Source organism: Podarcis pityusensis, assembly GCF_964106645.2.
Source record: "Podarcis pityusensis genome assembly, chromosome: 7".
NCBI classification, from domain to species: domain Eukaryota; kingdom Metazoa; phylum Chordata; class Lepidosauria; order Squamata; family Lacertidae; genus Podarcis; species Podarcis pityusensis.
In genome coordinates, this window is record NC_138031.1 from 24,905,746 (window position 1) to 24,930,577 (window position 24,832).

Consider the following 24,832-nt stretch of genomic DNA (forward strand, 5'->3'; position numbering starts at 1 on the left):
TTATCCAGATGTTCACCCTAGGCTGACCTATGCTGGTGCCCTGGGTCAGCGCTAACTACATGGCAGGGAGCTAGGTGAACCAGAGCCTATGCAACCAGCCACTTTCTGTAATCAATAAAGTTGTGGCCGAAATTCTGCCAAAAACCAAACCAAAATTTTGAGTCAAGTGTGAATTTATTTAGGGGGGAGGTTTCTGGGTCTGAACATGCAAAACATCACACACTGGAAGCATGGTTTCAGAGCTGCTAGCCGTAGTCCCTAAGCACGGAAAAACAAGGCCAGCCTGAGTAAATGGCAGTGTACGGATCTGCTGCCTGAGGCAGTCACCTCACCCCCACTTTACGGGCAGGCCAGCAGGCCCCGAGGAAGGTGGTAAGAAAACTTCCATAAGGATATACTCCTATACCCAGTGACTTTTTATTTCAGTGGAACTTACATCTGAGTGAATATGTAGAGAACTGGGAGCCATGAGTGTCCCCCCGACAGGAGTGACTTTGTTTCCATGTCCAGGAGTGTGGCCTTGTGTCCTACTTTATAGAGAGCAGTCCTCTATTTTAAGAAGCCCCGTTTCAAGATCTGCCTGCTGTCCAGTTTAAAGATGAAGAACTGTACGAAGATAAAGGAGGACAGCAGGTCCCTTGAAGTCTTCCACCAACATTTAGCACTCGGACAGCAGATTGAGCAGAAACACAGGTCTTCTGGTCATATAGTCTTTCCCTCTACAGTGGTACCTCGGGTTAAGAACTTAATTCGTTCTGGAGGTCTGTTCTTAACCTGAAGCACCACTTTAGCTAATGGGGCCTCCTGCTGCCACTGTACCGCTGATGCGAGATTTCTGTTCTCATCCTGAAGCAAAGTGCTTAACCTGAGGTACTATTTCTGGGTTAGCGGAGTCTGTAACCTGAAGCTTCTGTAACCTGAAGTGTCTGTAACCCGAGGTACCACTGTATAGTCATGTATGTTATATTTCTGCTTACATATTTCTGTTTAACTCTATAGCTGCAGCAATGCATCTAAATGAGATATGCACATGTTATGCCAATCTGGGTTCTTTTAGGGAGTTAAGCATTTCCTCTCCTCTTTTTTGGAGGGGAGGGGGCAACCCAACAAATGAGAAAAGTCGTCTCTCTCTCTCTCTGGTCTCCATCTACCTGACTTGGAGGAGGGGCTCCAATTGGGACTGTAAAGTTCCACCAGGCTAATTCAGTAGGAGCAATCCTCCAGACAGCTACGTCCAAAGCTGTTTAGGGCTTTATAGACAATGACCAGCACTGGGAACAGATGGTAACCATTGTATCTGTTTATGTACTGGTAAGATATATTCCCTAAAGCCAGCCCCAATGAGTAACCTAGCAGCAGCATTTTGTTCTAACCAAAGATTAGGGGTGGGTGATATCTGGTTTTCAACATCGTGATACATCACCAGCTAAACATTTTAATATACCTATATATCACAATGTCTGAAATAATGATGGAGCTCTGTAGAGGCATTGGCTGGCTTCATGGTTTTTCCCCCATTGTGAGTTTTACATAGCACACAGAGAGAGAGAGAGAATATATTGATATATTGCCCAGCCCTACTGAAGACCCTGTTAATTCTTCAGTGCACTATATTCTAAACAGCTGAATAGACCATGAATTTTACACAACTTTCCCATCCCTTAGCTTTGATTCGCTAAATGCACAGCGTACAGTGACATTTTCAGAGCTTCGGTCATGTCTCCACAAAATCAACCACACCAAATCCTCTGCTTGCACCCACAGCTTTCTGTTTTAACTTCTACCAGTTCTCAGGCAAACCTTTTCAGCCTAGGAGTTCACACATTTTCTCTATGAACCCTGCCCTGCTACACGACCCCAGTGCTCATCAGCATACCGCCAGTGCTGTGAATATTTCCGGGGGGGGGGGGGGGGAATAAAACCTTGATCCAAAACAGGGCCTTTGGAGTGACTTGCCAGTTATTTTATTCCCATGGCGCCAGCAGCCAAGTTCCATTTCAAAAATAACCCAGAGTTTCAAAATAAAACCTGGAAATCCGTCAGAATGCTTATATTAATGCATTAATAATGAGATACTTGCGGTTTTCTGCTGGTACATTCGCCACCAATGACAAATGTGAGAAAGGTCAGATGGAAAGATGCCCTTGATCCCAGGACAAGAGGATAGTGGGAGCTCAATGTGCAAGAGAATGCAGTGCTCTTGTCAACACAACAGGTCAAAGGACAGGCCAGGAGGGCAGACACTGGGAGTATTTTTTTAAAAAAACAACCCACCAATATCCTGCTATTTGTTTTCTTCCCTCTCCCCATGTATAATTTACTAAGACATCTCTGCCTCCAGCTATGTTCCTTCCTCTGCAAAATTTAAGCCATTGATTTTCAATAAGCTTGGGAAGCAAAGAATTTGTATTTTTGTTCTTTCCCGTACAAATTGCGACATCGGATGTACCGACCTTTTCAGCAAGGGCAATTCAAGCAAGGAATGTGAAAAAAATGGAAAACCAGCTCAGCACCATTTGCATGGAAAGAAGGCAGTTTGTCTAATTATTAAGAGTCTCTAGATTTGTTTAGCCGACATGGAAGCTGCATTCTAAAGTGTGTGTGCGCGCATTCCTGATCATGTAATTTTTCTTAAGCAGGAAAATTAGAGAAAAATCTGAGTAAACTAAATAATTGTGCAAGCATAATGACTTGCCCTTGTGCAATGGGACCTCACCGCTCTCCTCCTCCCCACTCCTAAATCTGTTCTAACGCGTGATGTGTGAGCCGTGAGGTGGGGAGTCCCCACTGCACAAGTGGAAGTCATTCTGCTTGCACAATCATTTAGTTGAATAAAGCCCAAAGTTTGCTTTATTTGCACACTGTTATAATGTGAATTGTTGAGGTAAGAATGGAAGTCAGGAGCTTTTGAGTCTGGCCTACAGAAATGATATACCCAATTGTAGAGAGACGCGTGTTTGGACCAACCCTAAGAACACCATTTAAGAGTGCCATGAGGGATCCAACCAAGAGTCCATTTAGTCTAGTATACCATGGACAAATAGATGCTTCTAGAAAGCTTTGAAGCTTATCACAGAGGCCAAAGCCTTCCTGTTTGGGTCTCCTTAGTTATAATGGCCATCCCCTCATGAATCTAACTCCCTTTGAAGCCACCCAAGCCAATGGCCAGCATCATCACACACAGGGACAGTGATCTGCACAGCTTTAGTACGCATTGTGTGAAGTATTTTCTTGTGTCCAGATTCTACTGCCAATCAATTTCACTGCTGCTGCACATCAAATTGCCATTGAGCTGTCAACTTCAACCCCCAGATCTGTTTGCTGAATAGTTTCAGGACCCTCCAGGCTAATGCCTCTCCACTGCGTCATCACAGATCTACAGCAGGAATTGGGAACCTGTGTGCTCCAGATGTTCACAGAATCATAGAGATGGAAGGTACCCCCCCAAGGGTCCAACCCCTTGCAATGCAGGGCTTCAGCTCCCACCTGCTCCATCCAGCAGGGCTAATGTTCCAGGATGATGGAAGTTGTAGTAGTCCAACAACATCTGGAGGGCCACACATTCCCCTCTGTAGATCTACAGGCTATCCTGGTGAGCCTTCCCTTAAACAGGCTGTAGGTAGAATTACAGTGGTACCTCGGGTTACAGACGCTTCAGGTTACAGACTCTGCTAACCCAGAAATAGTACCTTGGGTTAAGAACTTTGCTTCAGGATGAGAACAGAAACTGCATGGTGGCGGTGTGGCAGCAGCAGGAGGCCCCATTAGCTAAAGTGGTGCTTCAGGTTAAGAAGAGTACCACTGTACTGCCCATCCTTACAGACACCCCCCACCTACTAACTCTTCTTAACTAAGTACTCGCCAAGCCTGGGGACTTTCTCCTGCACCACACCCTGGTGCCAGTTCTGCCCCCATAGCTAGTAAGAAAAACAATGCAACAGAACCTAATGGCATCAGCCTAACATCAAGGACTTATCCCACTGCATGAACCTAAGAAATGGGCATTAGAAATGATAACCAATGAGGGGCCATTTCAGTCTCTCAATACATTCCGGCCATGTTCATACTCCCCCCCCCCCAAAAAAAAGAATGGGGCACCAAAAGGAGACGCCAGTGAGAAACTGTTAAATTGGAATAATTTGCAAAATTTGGCATTGTTGGGTTTAGCATCGGCTGGGAGTGCCTAGCTCACTGCAAAAATGCATTCATTATGTACGCTGTTCATCTTGCTTTGCCAATTCATTAACAGTTGGGAAAAGCCAACACCCAGTTGGATGAAAAGATTGACTCCTTTTGTTATGCGACTGAATCTAATTTTCATGTGGGCTCTGCATGTGACACACATCTCGCCTGCATGGCTGGCTCTTCCGGCTTTACTTTAGAATAATAATTCTTCTCACAGCCCAGCCATATATGTGTGAGTGCATTGGGGGGGGGGGGAGGATAATGTTTCAAGTATTAGTTATACTGCTGAAGCTATCTGCTGCTATTATTGGGGTTGCTTTGTGAACTGCATGCGGTTTGTGTAAATGTGTTCTTAATATACAGTATTGAATGATATCCAATCCTGCCGTTCTGCCTGCGCAACAGACTTCCACTTGTGCAACAGAACTTCCCTTTCCTCTTCTCCCCCACCCACGAAGCCCTCCCTGCACCCTCAAAATAGTCACAGATGGCTAAGGGACCCTCTGGATCAGAATTTGCAGACGAAGGGAAGTCCCTTGCACCATTGTAGCTTTACCTATGCTTATGTTCTTAGATATATAGTAAGTCACTGAGAGAGCTTTCTGTGTAAGTAATTAAAAAGTTCAAATAAAATCATCATCTGATGAAACAGAGTTTGGCCCATAAAGGCTTGTGCCAAAATGAGTATGCCACTAAACTCTTGCTGTTATTGTTTGAGGTTGATGTGAAATCTCTTTTGCATTACAGTGGTACCTCGGGTTAAGAACTTAATTTGTTCTGGAGGTCTGTTCTTAACCTGAAACTGTTCCTAACCTGAAGCACCACTTTAGCTAATGGGGCCTCCCGCTGCTGCCACGCCGCCAGAGCACGATTTCTGTTCTCATCCTGAAGCAAAGTTCTTAACCCGAGGTACTATTTCTGGGTTAGCGGAGTCTGTAACCTGAAGCGTCTGTAACCCAAGGTACCACTGTAGATCTGATTCATACATGCAAGTTATAACTGATGTAGATAAAAATTAGCCTATGTGCAATCCAGAACTTGGTTAAGTCCACCCAACCTACTATGTATGTATATTAGAAGAATATCTGTCAAATACGAGATAGGGGTGCCAACATTTCCCTGCCTTTTGGCAGATTCGAGACTCACAGGTAACACTGCTCAGGTAAATTTGCCCAGCACAGAGACCTTCCGTGTCCCCTGCAAATGTTGCTGTACCCCGAAGTGTACATATCCCTCCACCAGCCTGGGATGGTGGGAATTGTAGTCCAGTGACATGTAGGGAGCCATGCGATCCTCATCTCTGATATAGAGGCAGTGTTGGAAAACATTCCCTAGTGAATATTAGTTTTGCATGCAGTTGTTAAAGGCTGTCTTTTCTGTGAACCGCTCTGAGACCTCTGGGTATAGGGCGGTATACAAATAATAATAATAATAATAATGTAGCCTGCCAAGAAAGAAATTGGTAGTCCTGTTCACTCAGCCCATACAAAGCACACAGTCACATAGACAAAACCCTGGTATGCCCACAACACAATGCAAGGTATACTTTACTGAGAATGGAAACTTAGTTCCGTGGAGTTTACTTCCAAACAAGTGTGCACCGGATTGTTGCCTTAGTGACAGTGGGTGGAAATAAATAGTGGGGGAAACTCCACTTCATAAAATTTCTGTACCAAACTACCATTAGAGGAGCATAATCAGGAATAAGCGGTAGCAACTTTACAAAAAATGCTAGATTCCTCCCAAAAACTGTCACCTGTGGTTCCTGTTCTGCTTCCGATGCTTGCAGGAAGGAAGCCCTGGTTATTGGACAGTGAATCCAGAGGTCCCGGCTGTTAGCAATGAGCAGCAGCTGGAAAGTGGGGGCAAGAATGGTGGAAGAGTACCTAAAACGTTGTCTCTCTCATCATCTCCTGCCACTGACAGCGCCAGCTCCTCAAAGTGGCCCAAACCAACGCTGTACATTTTAATGAAATGCCTTTAATCGTGCTGAATATCTAGAGGTAGATCTCCCAGCAGTCATCAGAATACAGGCTGCAATTTGCTGTTCCCTTGGGTTGTCCCCCACCTGTCAGGTTCAGTAATTGGCTTTAATTAAAAACACAACAGCAGAATTAAACTGACCATGCAAGGCTATGTATGGCAAGCGCAACTCATCCTAGGAAGGGAAATGCGTGACACGGAGCTGGACCAGGAAGCTGCAAACATCACCCCTCCTCGTCTCTCCGCTACACACAATGCTTAAAGATAATCAATAAGCTCCTCTGGAAGGTGAAAAGCAGGTCGTCAATACAATCTATCCATTCAACTGCGCAGTCACATCCTCCATAGTCTCCGCCGCTACCCTTTCCTACTAGGTAAATAAGTTATGGGACACGGGTGGCGATGTGGGTTAAACCACAGAGCCTAGGACTTGCCGATTAGAAGGTCGGCGGTTCAAATCCCCGCGGTGGGGTGAGCTCCCGTTGCTCGGTCCCAGCTCCTGCCAACCTAGCAGTTCGAAAGCATGTCAAAGTGCAAGTAGATAAATAGGTACCGCTCCAGCAGGAAGGTAAACGGCATTTCCGTGTGCTGCTCTGGTTTGCCAGAAGCGGCTTAGTCATGCTGGCCACATGACCTGGAAGCTATACGCCAGCTCCCTCGGCCAATAAAGCGAGATGAGCGCTGCAACCCCAGAGTCGGCCACAACTGGACCTAATAGTCAGGGGTCCCTTTACCTTTAGACAAATAGTAAGTTGCAGAAGAAGGTACGGTAAGGTAAGGTTCCCCCCTCCTTCCCGTTTTGTGGGCTGAATTTTGAGCAAAAGGAGAAATCCTATACGGAGCTTCCACCTGGTTCAAGGCACCACGAGCCGCCCCCGTGAGAATATCTGCTCCCTTGACTTCAGGACACATTTTTTTAGTTTCGAGGAGCAGCGGCCCTCCTTGCGCGCAAGCGTGCGCAGCCGGACTGCCAACCATACTACTTTCTCCGGCCCTAAAACTACGCAGCCGCGGGTCTTTCCGGCCCGCAAACGGCTCCCGGACGGCCTCCTGCCGTGGAGAACGCGGGGGAGGAGCGGGGCTGTCCACCAACCTTCCTCTGGAGCGAGCGAGCGAGCGGGTGGCGGAGAGGAGAGCTCGAGGCCACGTCCCCTGCGCAGCAGCAGCAGCAGCAGCAGCAGCGTTTGGCTGAATGAACCGGAGAGGCGCTTTTCTTCCTGCCTGAGCTGGCCGCCTGGCAGGAGCATTTGCCTCTCCAGCGGGTACAGACGTCAGCCTCGTGCGCTGCTTGTGCGCTTTGAAGAGGCTCTTTGGTCACAGCCCGGCGAGGAGGACCAGGGAGCCCCTCGCCTCAGTGGGGTGTTGCCAGGAGAAAACAAACCAAGCTCTCTCTTTTTTAATGATCCCAGCACCAAAGGCATCAAGACCAGGCCTGTGCAGAGCTTGTGGGAGGCCCCGGGCGGGAGTCTTGGGAGAAGGAAGTTATAAACAAAACCAAAAAAAAAAGGAGCTGGCAAGGTTACATAAGACGGCAAGGTAGCTCGGATAAAGCAGTTCATTGCAACATCTCCCATGCAGCGTATTTTGCGAAGCTACTACAGTGGTACCTCAGGTTACAGATGCTTCAGGTTACAGACGCTTCAGGTTACAGACTCTGCTAACCCAGAAATATTACCTCGGGTTAAGAACTTTGCTTCAGGATGAGAACAGAAATCGTGCGGCGGCGGCAGGAGGCCCCATTAGCTAAAGTGGTACCTCAGGTTAAGAACAGTTTCAGGTTAAGAATGGACCTCCGGAATGAATTAAGTTCTTAATCCGAGGTACCACTGTAGCTTTGGTCACACCGGCCAACTAGTCATCCAAAGAAAAGGTTGAATTGCTTAGGACTAGAAATAGAAGCAGGTAAGGAACAATATGTGGGCTGATGTACATACATTTGGCGTTCAGTGGCCATCTCCCGCTCATCCTTGCGCCAAGTCCTGCTGGTGCAACACTGGCACCAGACATGTGGCTCTGACAGACTCGCAGGCCATGAGATGCGCCACTGCAGTGGTTGCATGTAATCTGATCTGAAACTACATGCTAGGCATAGCATGTAAATCAAGTAAATCAATAAAAATACTTAACTTAAAAATACTTAATCCCTAAATCAAGTAAATCAATAAAAATACTTAACTGAGGTTCTGCCCCCCCCTAAGAAGGAGATTCACCCACCCCGCCCCCCAGTATGAAGCCTGCCCTCCCAACATCATTTCTGGCTATGCACATCAAGGCAGCTGAGTGCTCTTGGGCTTTGGGGCTTCCCCATGGCATCTGGCCACTATGGGAACAGGGTGCAAGACTACAGTAGATGGGACATTGGCAGGATCCTCTTATGTTCAAGCCTGAGTTCCTATTACTCGCAGTTTATAAAGATGTCACAGAACATCTATCCGTAAGGCGATAAAGTACAGAGATGATTGAATGACTCACTGTCACTCACAAAACACATTCTCAGTTCTTAGTGACTAATATGTTCACATCTATTCGCTTCTGTTTCTTTCCCTTTGGGTCTGGTGACAGAGGTTTCATTTGCAGTAATAATAGAAAAAACTGCCCTTGTGTTGGGCTCATTGAGGGGCCCTAGAAAACATATCTGTCAACTCTTTCCTCCACCTCACACTTTTTCCTTGCACTCTCCTTTGGTACCTTTGATTTTACTTCCCTGTCTCATTAAGAGGAGAGTCATAATCTGGCCATCTGCCATTTTTGTTGTTGTATTTCTTTTTGTTTACAAACTTTTTCTTTTGAATGGTGGAAAACATAACTAAATTTGATGGTCGCAGAGACAGTGTTACATTCAGCTCTTTAAAACAATCTAGCTCACTGATGATTTTTGTTTTTTGTTTTCAAAGCATCACACAAACGGTTTGTTTTAGTGAACCTCACCTCTCTTTCCCTAATCAACTGCCAGGCAGAGACTCCTTGTGTGGCTTTGCCAAATAATATATGCTACAAACCTACAAGCTTTCAGACGTAGGTATGTTGATATTGGGCAAGCTTAAAACTAAAAAAAGAATTATGTGCACACAAATAAAGTCACAAAGGAGGTTAGGATTTTGCTTTCCTGCAACATCTGCTTATCTGTGAAAAGGGGACATTGCAAATGCTTTCCCTAGATTTCTTCCCCACCCCCCTAGATTTCTTCCAGTAAAGTCATCAAAGAATGTAGTTATACCTGTCTTGGAATACAAACTTGCCCTATTTGTAATACTCAGCAGCCTCACCAGCTGAGGAGCATTTCCTACAAAGAAGTTATTCATCTTAGATTGTATGCCTCCCCCTTCTCCTAGTCCATTAAATGCCGGGTCACCTGGGAAAGCAAATTTTCTAGGACATCTTTGTCCTTAGTATGGATGCCAGGTACCCTGGGAAATGATGTTTCCCAGAATCCTTGGCATATGAGACAGAGCATTCAAAGCACTAGGAAGGAGAGTTTAGGCCTCCATTGAGACTTCTCAGTTGCTGCTGCTATCACAAAGTGCAGAAGGCCAGAGAAAAAACGGCTCACAGCAGAGCTGAGGGTAGCAATTGTACCCTATTAAGCATTGGGAAAGTCAGCAATATTCGAATTTGGGGATTAGTTTCAGGGGTGGCCGTTTTGTCATCTTTAAAGAAAACCTCTCAATTTGCTGGTCCCAATTCCAAATCAAGCTGATGGATTTGCTTCTGTACTTAACAATAGGCAGAAAGACTGGATTCAGCTTATAATGGCTTTTGTAACAGTGTATTTCCCCTCCACATTTCACCCTTGAGGGGGAGGTGAATGGGAATTTCCTTCCCTTAATGTATCGGACAGTTCAGAAGCGATAAAGTTCTGGGCACCTCATGATGTCCACTTTTGTTATTTGTTTATTTAGCTGGCGGTACTCCAGACAGCTGAGTCCCTTCCCAAGACACCTGGATTATGGAAATGGTATCATATACCGGTACATGTTTTGTAGTGTTTAACTCGTTAGGCTTGGGGCCTCCTGGCACTCAAAATAGAAATAATTAACTTAAAATACTAAATCTCTGGCATAATAATTTGCTAGTTGAAATATACTCAGAGTCGCAAAGTGATTTCATGCTCTTTATTCAGCTCATAGTGGTGAGGAGGAATGAATGAATGTCCCCTCACAGTATCTGCTTTATATACATTATTTACACAATGGGCTGCACATGATTGGCTAATTCTGGAATTCTACTGTAAGCCAATCAGGTTGTGGATTCACTTCTATCTGGAGCAGGATTGGGTGGTTCCTGCCAACCAATCATACTGCTGCATTGTTCTAGGACCAATCAGACTGCTGCATTCTGAATCCTATTGTTCTAGGACCAATCAGACTGCTGCCTTTTGGATCCTATTGTTCTAGGACCAATCAGACTGCTACAGTTTGGATCCTATTCAACTCAGTACATAACACCCCTCCCCTCTAAGTTCCAGTCCTGCCCGGGAGGTCGCATTCATAGTCCTCAAGGTATGCCGGCGGCCTACGTGTGCGTTGTGGCCTGGGGTGTTCCCTGGTCCGGGCTCCGGGTTCTGGCTCGTGTTCCAAGGATGCTGGCTGTGATGCGGCTGTTTGGTCTGGTGCAACCGGCTCGCTCAGTCGTGGTTCTGGTTCCGGTGTCCTTTCGGCCTCACGGGTCCTCTCTGTATTTACTGATTCTGCCTCTCCTGCTGGCCCCTCCTGCTCTATGGGCCTCACTGCCCCGCTGTTCCCTTGGGACTCCTCTGACCTGTCCTCCTCCTGGTTTTCTCCCGGGAATCGTCGCCGTATCTGGTCGCAGTGGCGGCGCCAGCATTGCCCCCCATCCGTTAGCACCTCGTACGACACGGGGCCAGTGACCCTGGTGATTGTGGCGGGTACCCATGCTGGGCCTGCCCCAAAATTCTTTGCGTACACTGGGTCCTGGGCCTCGAAGGTCCGGGGGTTCCTGCCTTCCCCCACCACTATCTCATCCTGAGCTCTATCGGGGTGAAGGCGGTCCAATCTGATTGCAAGGCGCCGACCCATTAGTAGTTCAGCGGGGCTCCGGCCAGTCGTTGAGCTGGGGGTGCTGTGCTGTGCTAGAAGGAATGTGGCAAGGCGGTACTCCCAGTCCCCTTGCGTCATGCGGCGAAGGGTGTCCTTGGTGGTCCGCACCATGCGTTCTGCTTGGCCATTGGTGGCAGGGTGGAACGGCGCCGAACGGATGTGGCGGATGGCGTTCTGCGCTGTGAAGGTTTGGAATTCTCCTGACGTAAATGCAGTCCCGTTGTCTGAGACGAGAGTGTCAGGGAGCCCGTGGGTTGCAAACAGCCTGCGTAGTACCCGGATGGCTGCGGACGTGGAAGTGGACGGTACCAGTGCGACTTCCAGCCATTTGGTGTAGGAGTCCACCACTATGAAGAATGTTTTCCCCTGAAAGGGGCCAGCGAAATCCACATGCAGGCGTGACCATGGTGCTCGGGCGGACTCCCAGGACTGGACTGGGGCCCTTGGGGGATCTGGGCGGGATTCTTGGCAGGCCTGGCAGTGTTTGACCCAGGCCTCTATCTCTCCATCGATCCCCGGCCACCACACATAACTCCTGGCAAGGGCCTTCATTCTTACTACCCCTGGATGTGTCTCGTGTAGGGCTGTGAGGACCCTTTTGCAGAGGGGCTGGGGAACAACGACTCTGCTTCCCCATAACAGGCACCCCTTGTGGGCCGACAGTTCATGTTTGCGGGTTGTGTAGCCGGCGAATTCTGGCCCGGGGCTGCTGCTGGGCCATCCCCTCCACACCCAGTCCAGGACCCGGGAGATGACCCTATCTTTCTTGGAATGGTGTGCAACTTCTTGTGCCTGAATGGGGCGGTCGGGAAGCAGCTCCAGGCTCATAACCTCTTGTGCAGGTGCTGGGTCAGGGCCTGTTTCCGGTAGTGGTAGCCTGCTGAGGGCGTCCGCATGGCCCATCGCCTTCCCAGGTCGGTGAATCAGTGCATACTGGTAGCTGGCAAGGAAAATTGACCACCTGAGGACGCGAGGAGACAGCACTTGGGGGGTCTGCTTTTCGGGGGCAAACAAGCCAAGCAACGGCTTGTGGTCAGTCACCACGGTGAAGGGCCGCCCGTACAAGAAATCATGGAATTTTTTTACTCCCTTTACGATTGCCAGACCCTCCTTGTCGATTTGCGAGTAGTTCCGCTCGGTTGTGTTGAGTGTCTGGGAAAAGTACGCCACCGGTACCTCTCTTCCATCCGGGAGTTGGTGCCCCAGGACAGCTCCAATGCCATAGGGTGAGGCGTCGCATGCTAGCACCACCGGCAGCCTCTCGTCGAAGTGTGCCAAGACCGAGTTTGAGACAAGCAAGTCCTTGACTGCCTGGAATGCGGCCTCCTGGCGCTGGCCCCACACCCAAGGGGCCCGCTTGTCCAGGAGTCTGTGTAGGGGCTCCGCTACCGCCGCCTTGTGGGGAAGGAAGGAATGGTAAAAGTTCAATAGCCCCAAGAAGGCCTGAAGTTCAGTCTTGCTCTTGGGCGCTGGGGCATCACAAATGGCCCGTACCTTGTCCCCAGTCGGGTGGACCCCTTCTGCGTCCACCATAAATCCCAGAAAGTCCACCTGAGGCACTCCTAGTAGACATTTTTCCCGCTTCACCTTGAGACCCGCCGTCTGGAAACGGTGCAGAACGGTGCGGAGGCGGTCCTCAAACTCCTCTGGTGTGGGGCCGGCAATCAACACATCATCGAAGAAGGGGGTGACGCCAGGAATCCCTTTAAGGAGAGAGTCCATTATATTCTGGAATATGCCTGGTGCCACGCTGACACCGAATTGCAGCCGCTTTACCCTGAACGCTCCTCTGTGCGTCACAATCGTCTGTGCCTCTGCTGTGGCCTCATCTACTGGCAGCTGTTGATATGCTTGGGCCAAGTCCAGCTTGCCAAAAATTTTCGACCCAGCCAGGGTGGCAAGGACATGGCTGACCACTGGCACTGGGTATGCGTGGGCCGTGAGTGCCTTGTTTATGGTACATTTGTAGTCTGCGCAGATGCGGACCGAACCATTAGGCTTGACGGGTGTGACGATTGGGGTTTCCCAGGGAGCATTAGGCACCGGCTCCAGCACTCCTTGCTCTACGAGTCGGTCCAATTCCTCGTCTATACGGGGTTTCAAGGCGAACGGGACCCGGCGGGCCTTGAGCCTGACCGGTCGTACTGCGGGGTCAAGCTGTAGCGCAATGGGGGGGCCCGTATACTGTCCCAATTTCCCATCGAAAACCCCTGGAAATTCCTTGCATATGGCGTCCACGTCCACTTGTAAGCTAGTGTGGTTCACCCCGGTGACAGCTAGCCCCAGTGGTCCAAACCATGCCAATCCCAGTAAGCTAATGTAGGGGCCCTTGACCACAAGCAAGTCCAGTTGCCGCGTCCGCCCTCGGTATTGCACCCTGAAGGTCCCCACCCCCATTGTGGGGACCTTACGTTTCTGGAAGTCCCGGAGGGTGAATGGGGCCGGCCTGAGTTTGGGACCCCCAGTGGGACACAGTTTCCTTAAGGTCCTTGCCGAGATTATGGATAGAGTTGAACCCGTGTCAAGCTCCATGCGGCATGGGGCCCCCTCTATCTGTACCTCTACATAAATTTTCTCTACGTTGGGGTGGGGCAACTGGTATACCTGGAAGTCCGTGAGCTCCGTCGAGTTGCCTTGGTGCGTTGGGCCCCGGGACCTGGGGCTCTTGGATTGGTCATCTGATGCCTGGTGTCGGGTGGGCCGAGCCCGACACACCCGGGCGATGTGTCCCGATTTTCTGCACTGCCTGCACTCTGCGTTGCGGAAACGGCAGGTCCTCCTCTCGTGACTCTCCCCGCAGCTTGCGCAGTTCCCTCCTTCTCGTCGAGGCAGCTGTGGTCTGTGCGCTGCTTGAGTGCGCTGCTGTACTCGGTGCACCTCCTCCCTGTCGGATCCTGAGTCGTCGGTGAGGTCTTCATGGTGGACCCTCGGTTGGGATGGCAGGCTCGGCCGTGCCTCTTGGGTCGACCTCTCGGCAGCTTCTGTTGCCAGGGCCTCCTCCAGAGCGACCTGGAACGTTAGGTCCTTCTTAGCGTAGAGGCGTCGTTGCAGCTTCTCATCCTTCAGGCCACCGACGAGGCGGTCACGAAGCATGTTCTCCAGCTCTGAGAAGTTGCAGAACCGGGCGGCTTGGCGGAGAGAGGTCACAAACCCAGTTATGGTTTCCCCAGGGGCTTGCCGCTTTGCGTAGAAGGCATTTCGACGAGCCACCACTGAGGGCTGCGGCGAAAAGTGCCCCTTCAGCTGTTCCATTATTGTTTTGTATGGAACAGTAGTGACGTCTTCAGGCGCAAGGAGAGCCCGGGCGATTTCAAACGTCTCCTCTCCGCAGACGCTGAAGAATATCGCCCTCTTCTTGGCGTCTTCTTCGTCGGTGACCCCTTTGGCTTCTAGGAGGAAGGTGAAACGGGAGGCGTACGCTTCCCAGTCTCCAGATGCTGGGTTGAATGGCGAGAAGCTGCTGTTGGCTGCCATTCTGAGTTCCTTGTGCCCCGGAGCTGAAGCCTGGATACACGGTGCGAGGCAGCGGTGCGGCAGTTGGCGGTGCTGCGGTGCTGTGTGTGGCAGTCAGCTCAGCGGGATCCCATCCTCGTCGCCAGTGAAATATACTCAGAGTCGCAAAGTGATTTCATGCTCTTTATTCAGCTCATAGTGGTGAGGAGGAATGAATGAATGTCCCCTCACAGTATCTGCTTTATATACATTATTTACACAATGGGCTGCACATGATTGGCTAATTCTGGAATTCTACTGTAAGCCAATCAGGTTGTGGATTCACTTCTATCTGGAGCAGGATTGGGTGGTTCCTGCCAACCAATCATACTGCTGCATTGTTCTAGGACCAATCAGACTGCTGCATTCTGAATCCTATTGTTCTAGGACCAATCAGACTGCTGCCTTTTGGATCCTATTGTTCTAGGACCAATCAGACTGCTACAGTTTGGATCCTATTCAACTCAGTACATAACACTAGTAAATCATTTACTACTTGGGGGATTAGAACATGGAGCAGAGAAAAGAAAAAGGAACCAAAAAGGATGTTGGAATATACACAAAGCTGCCAGGTTCAATATCTGCAGATAAGCTTAAAAAATACAATACCCAAATCTGACCCCCTTCAGAAATTTTGGACTCCCATCAGCACTACTGCTGTAGTCCCAAACATCTGGAGGGCACCAAGTTGGGGTCACTTGAATTAATGTAGGACTGGAAGGTTCACAGTAGCACCATTTTGAACTTGTTTTGGGTTGCTTTTTATGCAGGCAAATTTTCCTACTCTGCCACCACCATTCCTTTGAATTTCTGTGTCATTTCTTTTGGAGTGCCACATTTTTCCAAAAGTGAAAGAAAAGAAAGCTTCTGCTTAGGAAATGCTCCTAAAACTCAGTCCTCATGAACTGCTCCACCCAGATTTAGACTTTAACTGATATGTATTTATCCTGAAAAACTTAATGAAATTACCAGAAGACTTCCTTGGTATGTCTGTCAGTGACATTAAGACGCACTCACCCGTTTTCCTCCCCAGATGTTGGTCTCTTGTGTGTTTTTCATACACCAGCAGGTGTATTGCGATACAGTCAGCACCATAATAAATTCAGTGAACCATTCAGATTAAGGTTCCCTCTGATTCAGTGACTCAACCTTTGCAGTTTCAGTGTAGGAAAATGGGAAGTATTAAGAAAATGTGCTGACATTGCACTTCAGTTTCTGAAAAGTGGTGCAGTTCCTAGTCGCTAAAGCAGGTGTAAGCACTCTTACACCACTTTAGCAGCCATGGCTTCCCCCAAAGAATCATGGAAACTGTAGTCACCAGGATTCTTTTAAGGGGAATGGCAGTTGATAAAGTAGTATAAGTGTCACCTAGAAGTTGTTGGACTACAACTCTAATCACCCCTGATCTTTGGCCATGTTGGCTGGGGCTGATGGGAATTGGAGTTCAACCACATCCAGAAGAGCCACAGGCCATAACAGTATGCCAGAGAAGAGCAGCTTTGGTGATTCACATTTCTTAGAGCACAATTTTCCTGAACCCCTGGCCTACCTGGCAGTAAGTCAGGATGCCAAGTCCAAAATTTGAGGTCAGTCCACACAAGTGAAGTCCAAAGTCCAAAGGTTCAGGGTAAATTCAAGTCCGAAGTCCAGCAGTCAGGATACAGTCCAGAATCAAACCCAAAGCACAGTCCTGTGGAGGTCCAGGAGCATCCAAGCTGAGCTCCACCAACATGGGCAGTTGAGCAGACAGAGCACCTCAGCTCTGCTTCCCTTTTATACTTTGCATGCTGATTGCAGCACCTGGGCTTGATGAGGCATGTGGCCCTCACCTGTTCTGAGCCTACTCCAGCTGAGGAATCACACACCTCCTTCCAGAGCTAGTGAGCCCCCACCTGGCCAGCTAGAGAGCTGGGCTTTGGGCCCTAGCCTGCCTCAGCTTCCTGGAGCATCCCACCTGCTGCTCCCTTGGTCTCAGAACCCGCCTTGTGGGCCCCTCTGGCTCTGGTGATGGTTCTTGCTGCTCTGGTTTCTGTGTGCTGACCCCCATCATCCTCCATCACCCTGTGAGTACTTCATATACCAACCTCTCCTTCCCCATCCCTTGCTTGCCCCAGTGTGTCCCAGTCCTGGCTACACCCCTCGCTGGGATCCTCTGCCTCCTCCCTGTTGTCCTGCCAGTTCATGACAGCAATTATATTTCAGTGTCTGTTGTTTGCATTTAGGACATCATAATCTTCCACTCCTTTGTCCTGTCAGTGCCTCTGTGAAGTAGGTTAATATTATTCCTGCTTTACAAACTGGAAACAGAGACCCTGTTAAGCTAGTAACGGTTTTTCTATGAGTTCTGAACTAAGTGGCTATTTTTATTTTTTAAATTATTATTATCTAGCTTTATCTAGCTTTCCAGTTGAGCTGCCCATTGCTTCACGTTCAAATGGAAGGTGCAACAAATCTTCCATTAAGGAAACTCACGCCATTCCTTTGTGCAAGCTCTTAATTTCACAGGTTTGTTCCTGTGTACAAAATTACCTGCCCTGGAAAGAATAAAAGGGAGTTTGAATGTTTCAAGTCTCTGGAAGTCCAGATAAAACAGGGATTCATCTCACTGTCTCTAGTGAGCTTGGATAGCAGATGAGATCGTTCATCTCTCCATGCAATGATTCTTCTGCCTACCGTATCAGCAATTTTTAAAAAATGCAACAACAAGGTAGGGCTTTATGTTGCATCAGTGAAATCCTATTGTCTTGGGTGCTGTTATTCGGAGGCAGGAGTTGCTGCTTTTCCTCCAAATTCTTTGCATTGTTCATTTCACTTTCCATCAATTAAATATGAAAACCTCCACAGAGGCAGGAAGCAAGAGGAACTTAAGACATATGAGATAGCTTAAGCAATGTGATGTTTGCTGGGTTTTAGGGGCAAGGGAGCGATGAGGGAGAATCACCAGATGTTCAGATATCACAGTGATAGGTTTCAGGAATAAATTCTACAGCTGCAGACCAGCTGCCAAGAACAATCTATGCCACACAGTTGTGCTATTCTGTCTTGTACTTGACAGTTCCATGGTTCTTTAGAGCATTGAAGCTGTAGCATGCTATGAACATTTGAGAAGGCATTTGTGTCAGGAAAGCCCAAGCCATCGTTCAGAATTCCAGTTGGGAACTCACCCGTGCTGCAAGTAGTGGAGCAGTGTGCAGTCAACAGCCTCAACTAATGAGGTCTTTGGCCGGTGATGTTCCTCCAAGAAAAAGGTGATAGAAGAACCATTTTGTTGAAAATGCAGAAAATAAACGCATTCAGCGCTGGACATTCTTTTAGACAATGCAGTTGGACCAGTGTTAGAGTGGTAAATTTTGAAGCGCATCTTGACAGCCCCATAGCCACAACTCCCAAGGAGAGTGCAAAAATACAAAGAGCCCTGTGGATCCATTTTGTGTAAGGGTCAAATGACAGCCATGGATTAGTCAACTACTCTTTCTCTATGCTAATGAGAATGAGAATGTTAGAAGAGCCTGGTGGATCAGTCCAGTAACCCATTTAGTCCAGCATCCTGTTCTCACAGGGGCAAATCAGATGCCTATGGGAAGTCCACAAGTAGGACATGAGCCCAACAGCGCTCTTCCCCCCTGTGATTCACTGTAAGTGATATTCAGAGGCATACAGTCTCTTGGAGGCGCAGGTTAATTCTGTGTCCAGGGCGGCCGTCTACCAGCTCCATCTGGTACGCAGGCTAAGACCCTACCTGCCCACAGACTGTCTCGCCAGACTGGTGCATGCTTTGGTTATCTCCCGCTTGGACTACTGCAATGCGCTCTACGTGGGGCTACCTTTGAAGGTGACCCGGAAACGGCAATTAATCCAGAATGCGGCAGCTTAGACGGCTGACTGGGATTGACCGCCAGGACCACATAACACCAGTCCTGAGAGATCTGCATTGGCTCCCAGTACGTTTCCAAGCACAATTCAAAGTGTTGGTGCTGACCTTTAAAGCCCTAAACGGCCTCGGTCCTGTATACCTGAAGGAGCGTCTCCACCCCCATCGTTCAGCCCGGACACTGAGATCCAGCGCCGAGGGCCTTCTGGCGGTTCCCTCATTGCAAGAAGTGAGGTTATAGGGAACCAGACAGAGGGTCTTCTCGGTAGTGGCGCCCACCCTGTGGAACACCCTCCCTTCAGATGTGAAGGAAATAAGCAGCTATCCTATCTTTAAAAGACATCTGAAAGCAGCCCCGTTCAGGGAAGTTTTTAATATTTAATGCTGTACTGTTTTTAACATTTGATTGGGAGCCGCCCAGAGTGGCTGGGGAAACTCAGCCAGATGGGCGGGGTATGAATAATAAATTATTATTATTATTATTATTATTATTATTACTACTACTACTACTACTACTACTACTACTATTGATGCTGGGATCAAAACATTGCCATTGTAACTAGCAGACACTGATGGTTTTATCCTCCTTAGATTTGTCTAATCCTCTTTTGAAACCATCCAGGTTTGTGGCCAAGTCGATGTCCCAAATATTTTGAGAAGGAGAAGAACTTTTCTCTTTTCTCTACACCATGTATAACTTTAGACACCTTTGTCATGTCTCCCATTACTTGCCTTGTTTTCTAAACCAAGAGCTCCCAAATGTTGTAACCTTTCCTAATTTCTCCATCCCCTGGATCGTTTTGTTTTCAAAACAACAGTAAAACTGGAAAGCCTCGTCCTCTCAGTCACTTGCTGGAGCAAGGAGAGCCCATAACCTATCCTCTGCTTCCATCCTCTGCATCCACCACCTGGGGGACCAAACCATGGCCGGACCAAAATACTTTGGCATCTGAGGCAAACCACAGTAAGGTTGTCCCCTCCCTGCGAAGAAGGGGAAGTAAAGATCTACATCAGGAACAAGGCTGGGATGAAGATTCATTGGAGGTTTTTGAGCAGAGGTTGAGTGGGCATCTGTCAAAAATACTTCAGCCATGGATACTACATGTGTAGGGAGAGAACTACCTTGCAAAATTAAGAGAAGTATGAATTTCTAGGGTGTTCCATTTTGCATATTGAATTGGGCAGGCTTGCTGTCAAACGCAAACAGAATCCAAACTTGTGCACCACCTCCTACTCGTGTTACCTCTGAACTCTCCTGCTGCAATAAATCTGCTAAATTCTGACGTGCAGCATCACTTTATGCATTTTTGCAGCTCACAAGGCTACTCTTCAGGAATCTGATGTCATGGGAATCCTGTCACAGGATTCATTGTGGGAACAAGTCTCTCATGAAGAGAAGATGTGTTGTGCAATGGCTTTACTCAGTAAAGGAAATCCAGGAAAGGATTTCCAGATTTTCTTCCTGGCAGCAGCAAATATCACAACTGCACAACTGGGACAAAAAAGCTACAGCTAACCAATTTCCCAATAAACTGGGATGACCTTTTATAGCGGATAAACCAAATTGCCTCTTCTGAACTGAATCCATCCTGTATCTGTTCTAACGCACTGTATTTTGCCCATGAATCCAGGGACCATATTACACACACAAAATGATTTTTAATGATTTTATCTGGCCAAACTTCACTCCAGATTTTCGCATTCCGAATTTTAAGATAACAATGAAATATTGTTATTAGTCAGTCTACAGAGATGGTGTTGGGACCTTGTTCATTGTATTGTTTTAAAACCTGAAGGCTGTGTGGGATTCTGTTATTGAAAATGCATCATATTAAAGTGACGGTTGAAAGTAGGCAGATATAAAGAGAGTGCTGTTGATTTTTTAAATTAAGATATTTAATGTCAGGCTACACTATAAAGTTACCTGACCTAGTACTCCAGTACCTTGTGAATTACCATTCTAGAGAAGTTTGCCCAATTCAACCTAGATTCCCTGGATTTTATTCCCTTTAGGAACAAAATAGCATTAGATCAAGCTACATGCAATCTCCCTAAAATACAGTATAAGGCTGAATCACTCTTGTCTCCAGAAAAGAAAGAACTGAAGGAAAGCTTATGGAAACTCTAGGACATCCACAGTTAGGGCATGGATGATGCTAAACACATGCCCAGTACCAGTAAGTAAATAGTTCCTGAAGGGAATAGTTTAACAAGTTACTGTCCTTCTTTCACCATCCAGATGTCCTTAGTTTCCATCTGGATTGAGAGATATGATCTGCCAAGAGAAGAGAGGCATCTGTTAATCACTAGACTTTTATATAAATATATAATTTGCACCGTATGTTTTTCGCAACAGGCAGGGTTTGGACAACATTGCAAGCTGTGGTTCCTCGAAAAATGGAAGTGACAATTTCCAGAGTCACAGTTATAAGCTGAAGGAAGCTTGTGGAAAAGCTCGGCCTGTTCTTTTTAATGCTAATGGAAATTATATGGTAACTTTGATTCCTTAAACTGTGACCAAATGTATGTGGTGTTTTTTGCTGTTCAATGTTGCCGATTTCTCACACCAGATCCAGGAGATCTCCCATGAAAAATAGTTTCCAACTTGAGTCATTAAAAAGTCTAGATAATGATTGCTCTTCTCACTCCTACTCACTTGCACACAACAGAATGGATAACGTCTTCTTGGGCTGGTTACTTCGATTTGACAGGAGTATTTTTCTAACCCTATCCCTATGGTCTTAATAACTCATGCATAAATAGATACTTTAAAAAAAAGTCTGTTTATACTGAAAAGTAAGTTTCTGTAAGAAAGATATTGACATTTTCAATGGAAAGTGTTTTGCTAAGAATTTATGACAAGATCATGGTCCAAATTAACAAGTATGTACAGTTTCAAAAGGGGAAATGGCTACCAACTCCTAAGAAGCTATAGTAAAAAGTAAAGGGACCCTTGACCATTAGGTCCCGTCGTGATCGACGCTGGGGTTGCGGCGCTCATCTCGCTTTATTGGCTGAGGGAGCTGGCGTACAGCTTCCGGGTCATGTGGCCAGCATGACTAAGCCGCTTCTGGCGAACCAGAGTAGCGCACAGAAACACCGTTTACCTTCCCGCCAGAGCGGTACCTATTTATCTACTTGCACTTTGAGGTGCTTTCGAACTGCTAGGTTGGCAGGAGCAGGGACCGAGCAACGGGAGCTCACCCCGTCGTGGGGATTCGAACTGCCGACCTTCTGATCGTCAAGTCCTAGGCTCTGGGGTTTAACCCACAGCGCCACCCGCTATAGTACAGGTAGGTATATTGAAGTTTATCTAGTTTATCTTGCTAAGTTGCTTTGAGAGCTTTCTGCATAAAGCAACTAATAAATGCCAGAGCTGCCACCTCCTCCTAGCGAATAGGAGGTGCTGCTGGTCTCTTCCCACCTGTGTTCCTGAGGTAGATCTTCACTCCCCATGCCATTTTGTGGTTCGCCTCAGCTGCCAAAATGTTTTGGGCCAACCCTGTCCATGGCTTAGTTGTTTGGTGAAGAATTACAGTTGTACCTTGGGTTAAGTACTTAATTCATTCTGGAGGTCCGTTCTTAACCTGAAACTGTTCTTAACCTGAGGTACCACTTTAGCTAATGGGGCCTCCCGCTGCCACCACGCAATTTCTGTTCTCATCCTGAATCAAAGTTCTTAACCTGAGGTACTATTTCTGGGTTAGCAGAGTCTGTAACCTGAAGCGTCTGTAACCCGAGGTACCACTGTACTTTCTTTTGTCTGAAGAAAGTGTATCTGAAGAAAAGGTATCTGAAGAAGTGTGCATGCACACGAAAGCTTATACCCAGAACAAACTTAGTTGGTCTCTAAAGTGCTACTGGACAATTTTTTAAATTTTATTTATTTATTTATTTTGTCTGTCCTGAATTGGTTTGCAATCTGTTTGACTGGATGGCCTGAGATCTGGTATTGTGACTGACAAGAAAGAAAGAAAATCCTCACAACATGCATAATGGTATAACCTATTATAACCCCCTGCTTTAGTCATCTTTTCAGCAAAAATAAAAACCTTCAAAGGTTTTATTTATAGCTTTTCCCCACAGAGGAATTGTTCCAGCCCCCTGATCATTTTGTTTCCCCTTTTCCTGCGACTTTCCCCAGCTTTACAATATCCTTTTTGAGAATGAACAATCAGAACTGTCCACATTATTCAAAAAGTGAGTACGCCATTGATTTGGAAGCACATGTGTAATAAAATATAGAGTCTACCACAGAAAGTAATAAGAACCCTTTTGTAAAAATACAATGTAAAAATGACCAAGCAGTCCACTGAAGGGCGTGTTCAATATGTGTTACTATCTAAAAACCATCCAACAATATGTTTTTCTGCATCGCAGGAAGCTGCCTCAATTTAACTGTACTTTGTTCTTTTATTGTATCGCCCACCCACTTTCTATTAAATTACGTAGCTCTGCAACAAATTTGAGAGTAATAAGCAACAGGAGCAGAATGGTTAAATATTAATTTAAGCCTACCAAGAATTATACTTGGAAAGTTAAGTTGTTGTCATTTTGGCAAGAACAATAATTAATCCATGCTCCCTGAAAGATTCAGCGGGTTCATCATCATTTTAATTGTCTCTTGATTCAGCTTCAGTCAGCTTACTTGGAACTAGTACAAAACAATGACTACACTGCAAGATGGGTGGGAAGAACAGAAGGCAACCATGTTTTGTCCTTTCTTCTGATTCAAAGTCACAGCTTGGCCCAAGATCCAAGAGAATCTCCTGAAACTGAATCCAGACAAGACTATTGTATCGCTCGGTACAGTGGAGACCCCACACTCTGTGTTTCTTTACCATCCTGCTGTCTTCACTGGGACAAGAAAGTGTGACGCGGTGCTGATGGCTTTCACTGTTTTTATTGATGAGCTTTTATCTTAATATTCTTTGTTTTCATCCTGTTTGCTGCCTTGGGCATGTGAAAAGAGAACGAGGTGGGTCTCAATTTAATAGACAAGAGTCCTCATCCAGGGTAGGGCCCTTTCTATGGCATACTATTGCCATTTAAATTTATTTATTGAGTTAATCTATACAATAAGGGACGCGGGTGGCGCTGTGGGTTAAACCACAGAGCCTAGGACTTCCCAATCAGAAGGTCGGCAGTTCGAATCCCCACGACGGGGTGAGCTCCCGTTGCTCGGTCCCTGCTCCTGCCAACCTAGCAGTTCGAAAGCACCTCAAAGTGCAAGTAGATAAATAGGTACCGCTCCGGTGGAAAGGTAAACTGTGTTTCCGTGCGCTGCTCTGGTTCGTCAAAAGCGGCGTAGTCATGCTGGCCACATGACCCAGAAACTGTATGCCGGCTCCCTCGGCCAATAAAGCGAGATGAGCGCCGCAACCCCAGAGTCGGCCACGACTGGACCTAATGGTCAGGGGTCCCTTTACCTTTACCTAATCTATACAATGGCTTGAGTCACTTAACAAAGTCACTCCCACTTACAAAGAATCACTTACAGGGCACACAAAGGAGTATTTTCCCTCATGCATCGTTTTAGATATAGTACTGAACCGAAATGACAGAGTTCTCGGATCCGGAATTATATGTATTTTAGCAGCAGAGTTGTGAAGCGTCTGCTAGTAACAGACTGAAGATCAAGAGTATAAAATTCTTCACCATGACAACAAAACTTGGCCTGTAGGAAACATGTAGGGTTGGCTTTAGAGAAGCACTGCATGCCTTCCTTTGACCCTGAAAATCTGCTGATGGGTCAATGGAACTCCTGGAATGGTATGGAATGGGGCCCAGAGGAATCACCCCTCTGCTTGCTCAAGGCACTTTTGGATCCAACCCACAGGGAAGATTCATTCCAGTAAAATTGCCTTTAGAAGCATAGTCCATACTGGGAAAAGATACCTTTTGCATTATTTGAAGTATTAAAAAGTTGAAAATTCAAAACAGGAGGTTGAATATTTAGGACGCAACCCTTATCCTTGCACCCCAGCCACTTTCTGTTGGGGCCGCTTCTGCACCCACAGTTCTGCTCCACATGCCAGTCAGAGGGGCAGCAGATCCCAGATTGGTTTAGCTCTTCCCCACCCACACCCCAAATGCCTCATTTTGGGGGTTTCCATTGGCTATTCTGCACACCTATTCAGCAGGTGGAGGAGGGAATTCCGCACAGGAAGAGTGATGCTGTCCCTTCATCCAATCCACCCGTCTCCCATTGCAAATGTGGTGGGGGTAGATTGCATAACTAGAT

General features: G+C 47.2%; 1 protein-coding gene and 2 long non-coding RNA genes across 3 annotated transcripts in view; 2 read left to right on the forward strand and 1 right to left on the reverse strand.

Moving 5' to 3' along the window:
• CPQ (carboxypeptidase Q) overlaps positions 1–7,637 on the reverse strand; it is a 175,064-nt gene extending 167,427 nt beyond the window's left edge. The window contains exon 1 of the mRNA XM_081013871.1: positions 7,262–7,637. The gene's annotated coding sequence lies outside the window, so the exon portion shown is untranslated. The remainder of the gene's footprint in view (positions 1–7,261) is intronic.
• LOC308481510 overlaps positions 1–24,832 on the forward strand; it is a 351,692-nt gene that overhangs the window by 281,208 nt on the left and 45,652 nt on the right. The window lies entirely within an intron of this gene.
• Positions 9,064–20,944, forward strand: LOC308481512. Its single transcript, XR_013988727.1, has 3 exons — positions 9,064–9,183; positions 10,068–10,123; positions 20,602–20,944. It is a non-coding gene; the product is annotated as an uncharacterized lncRNA (long non-coding RNA).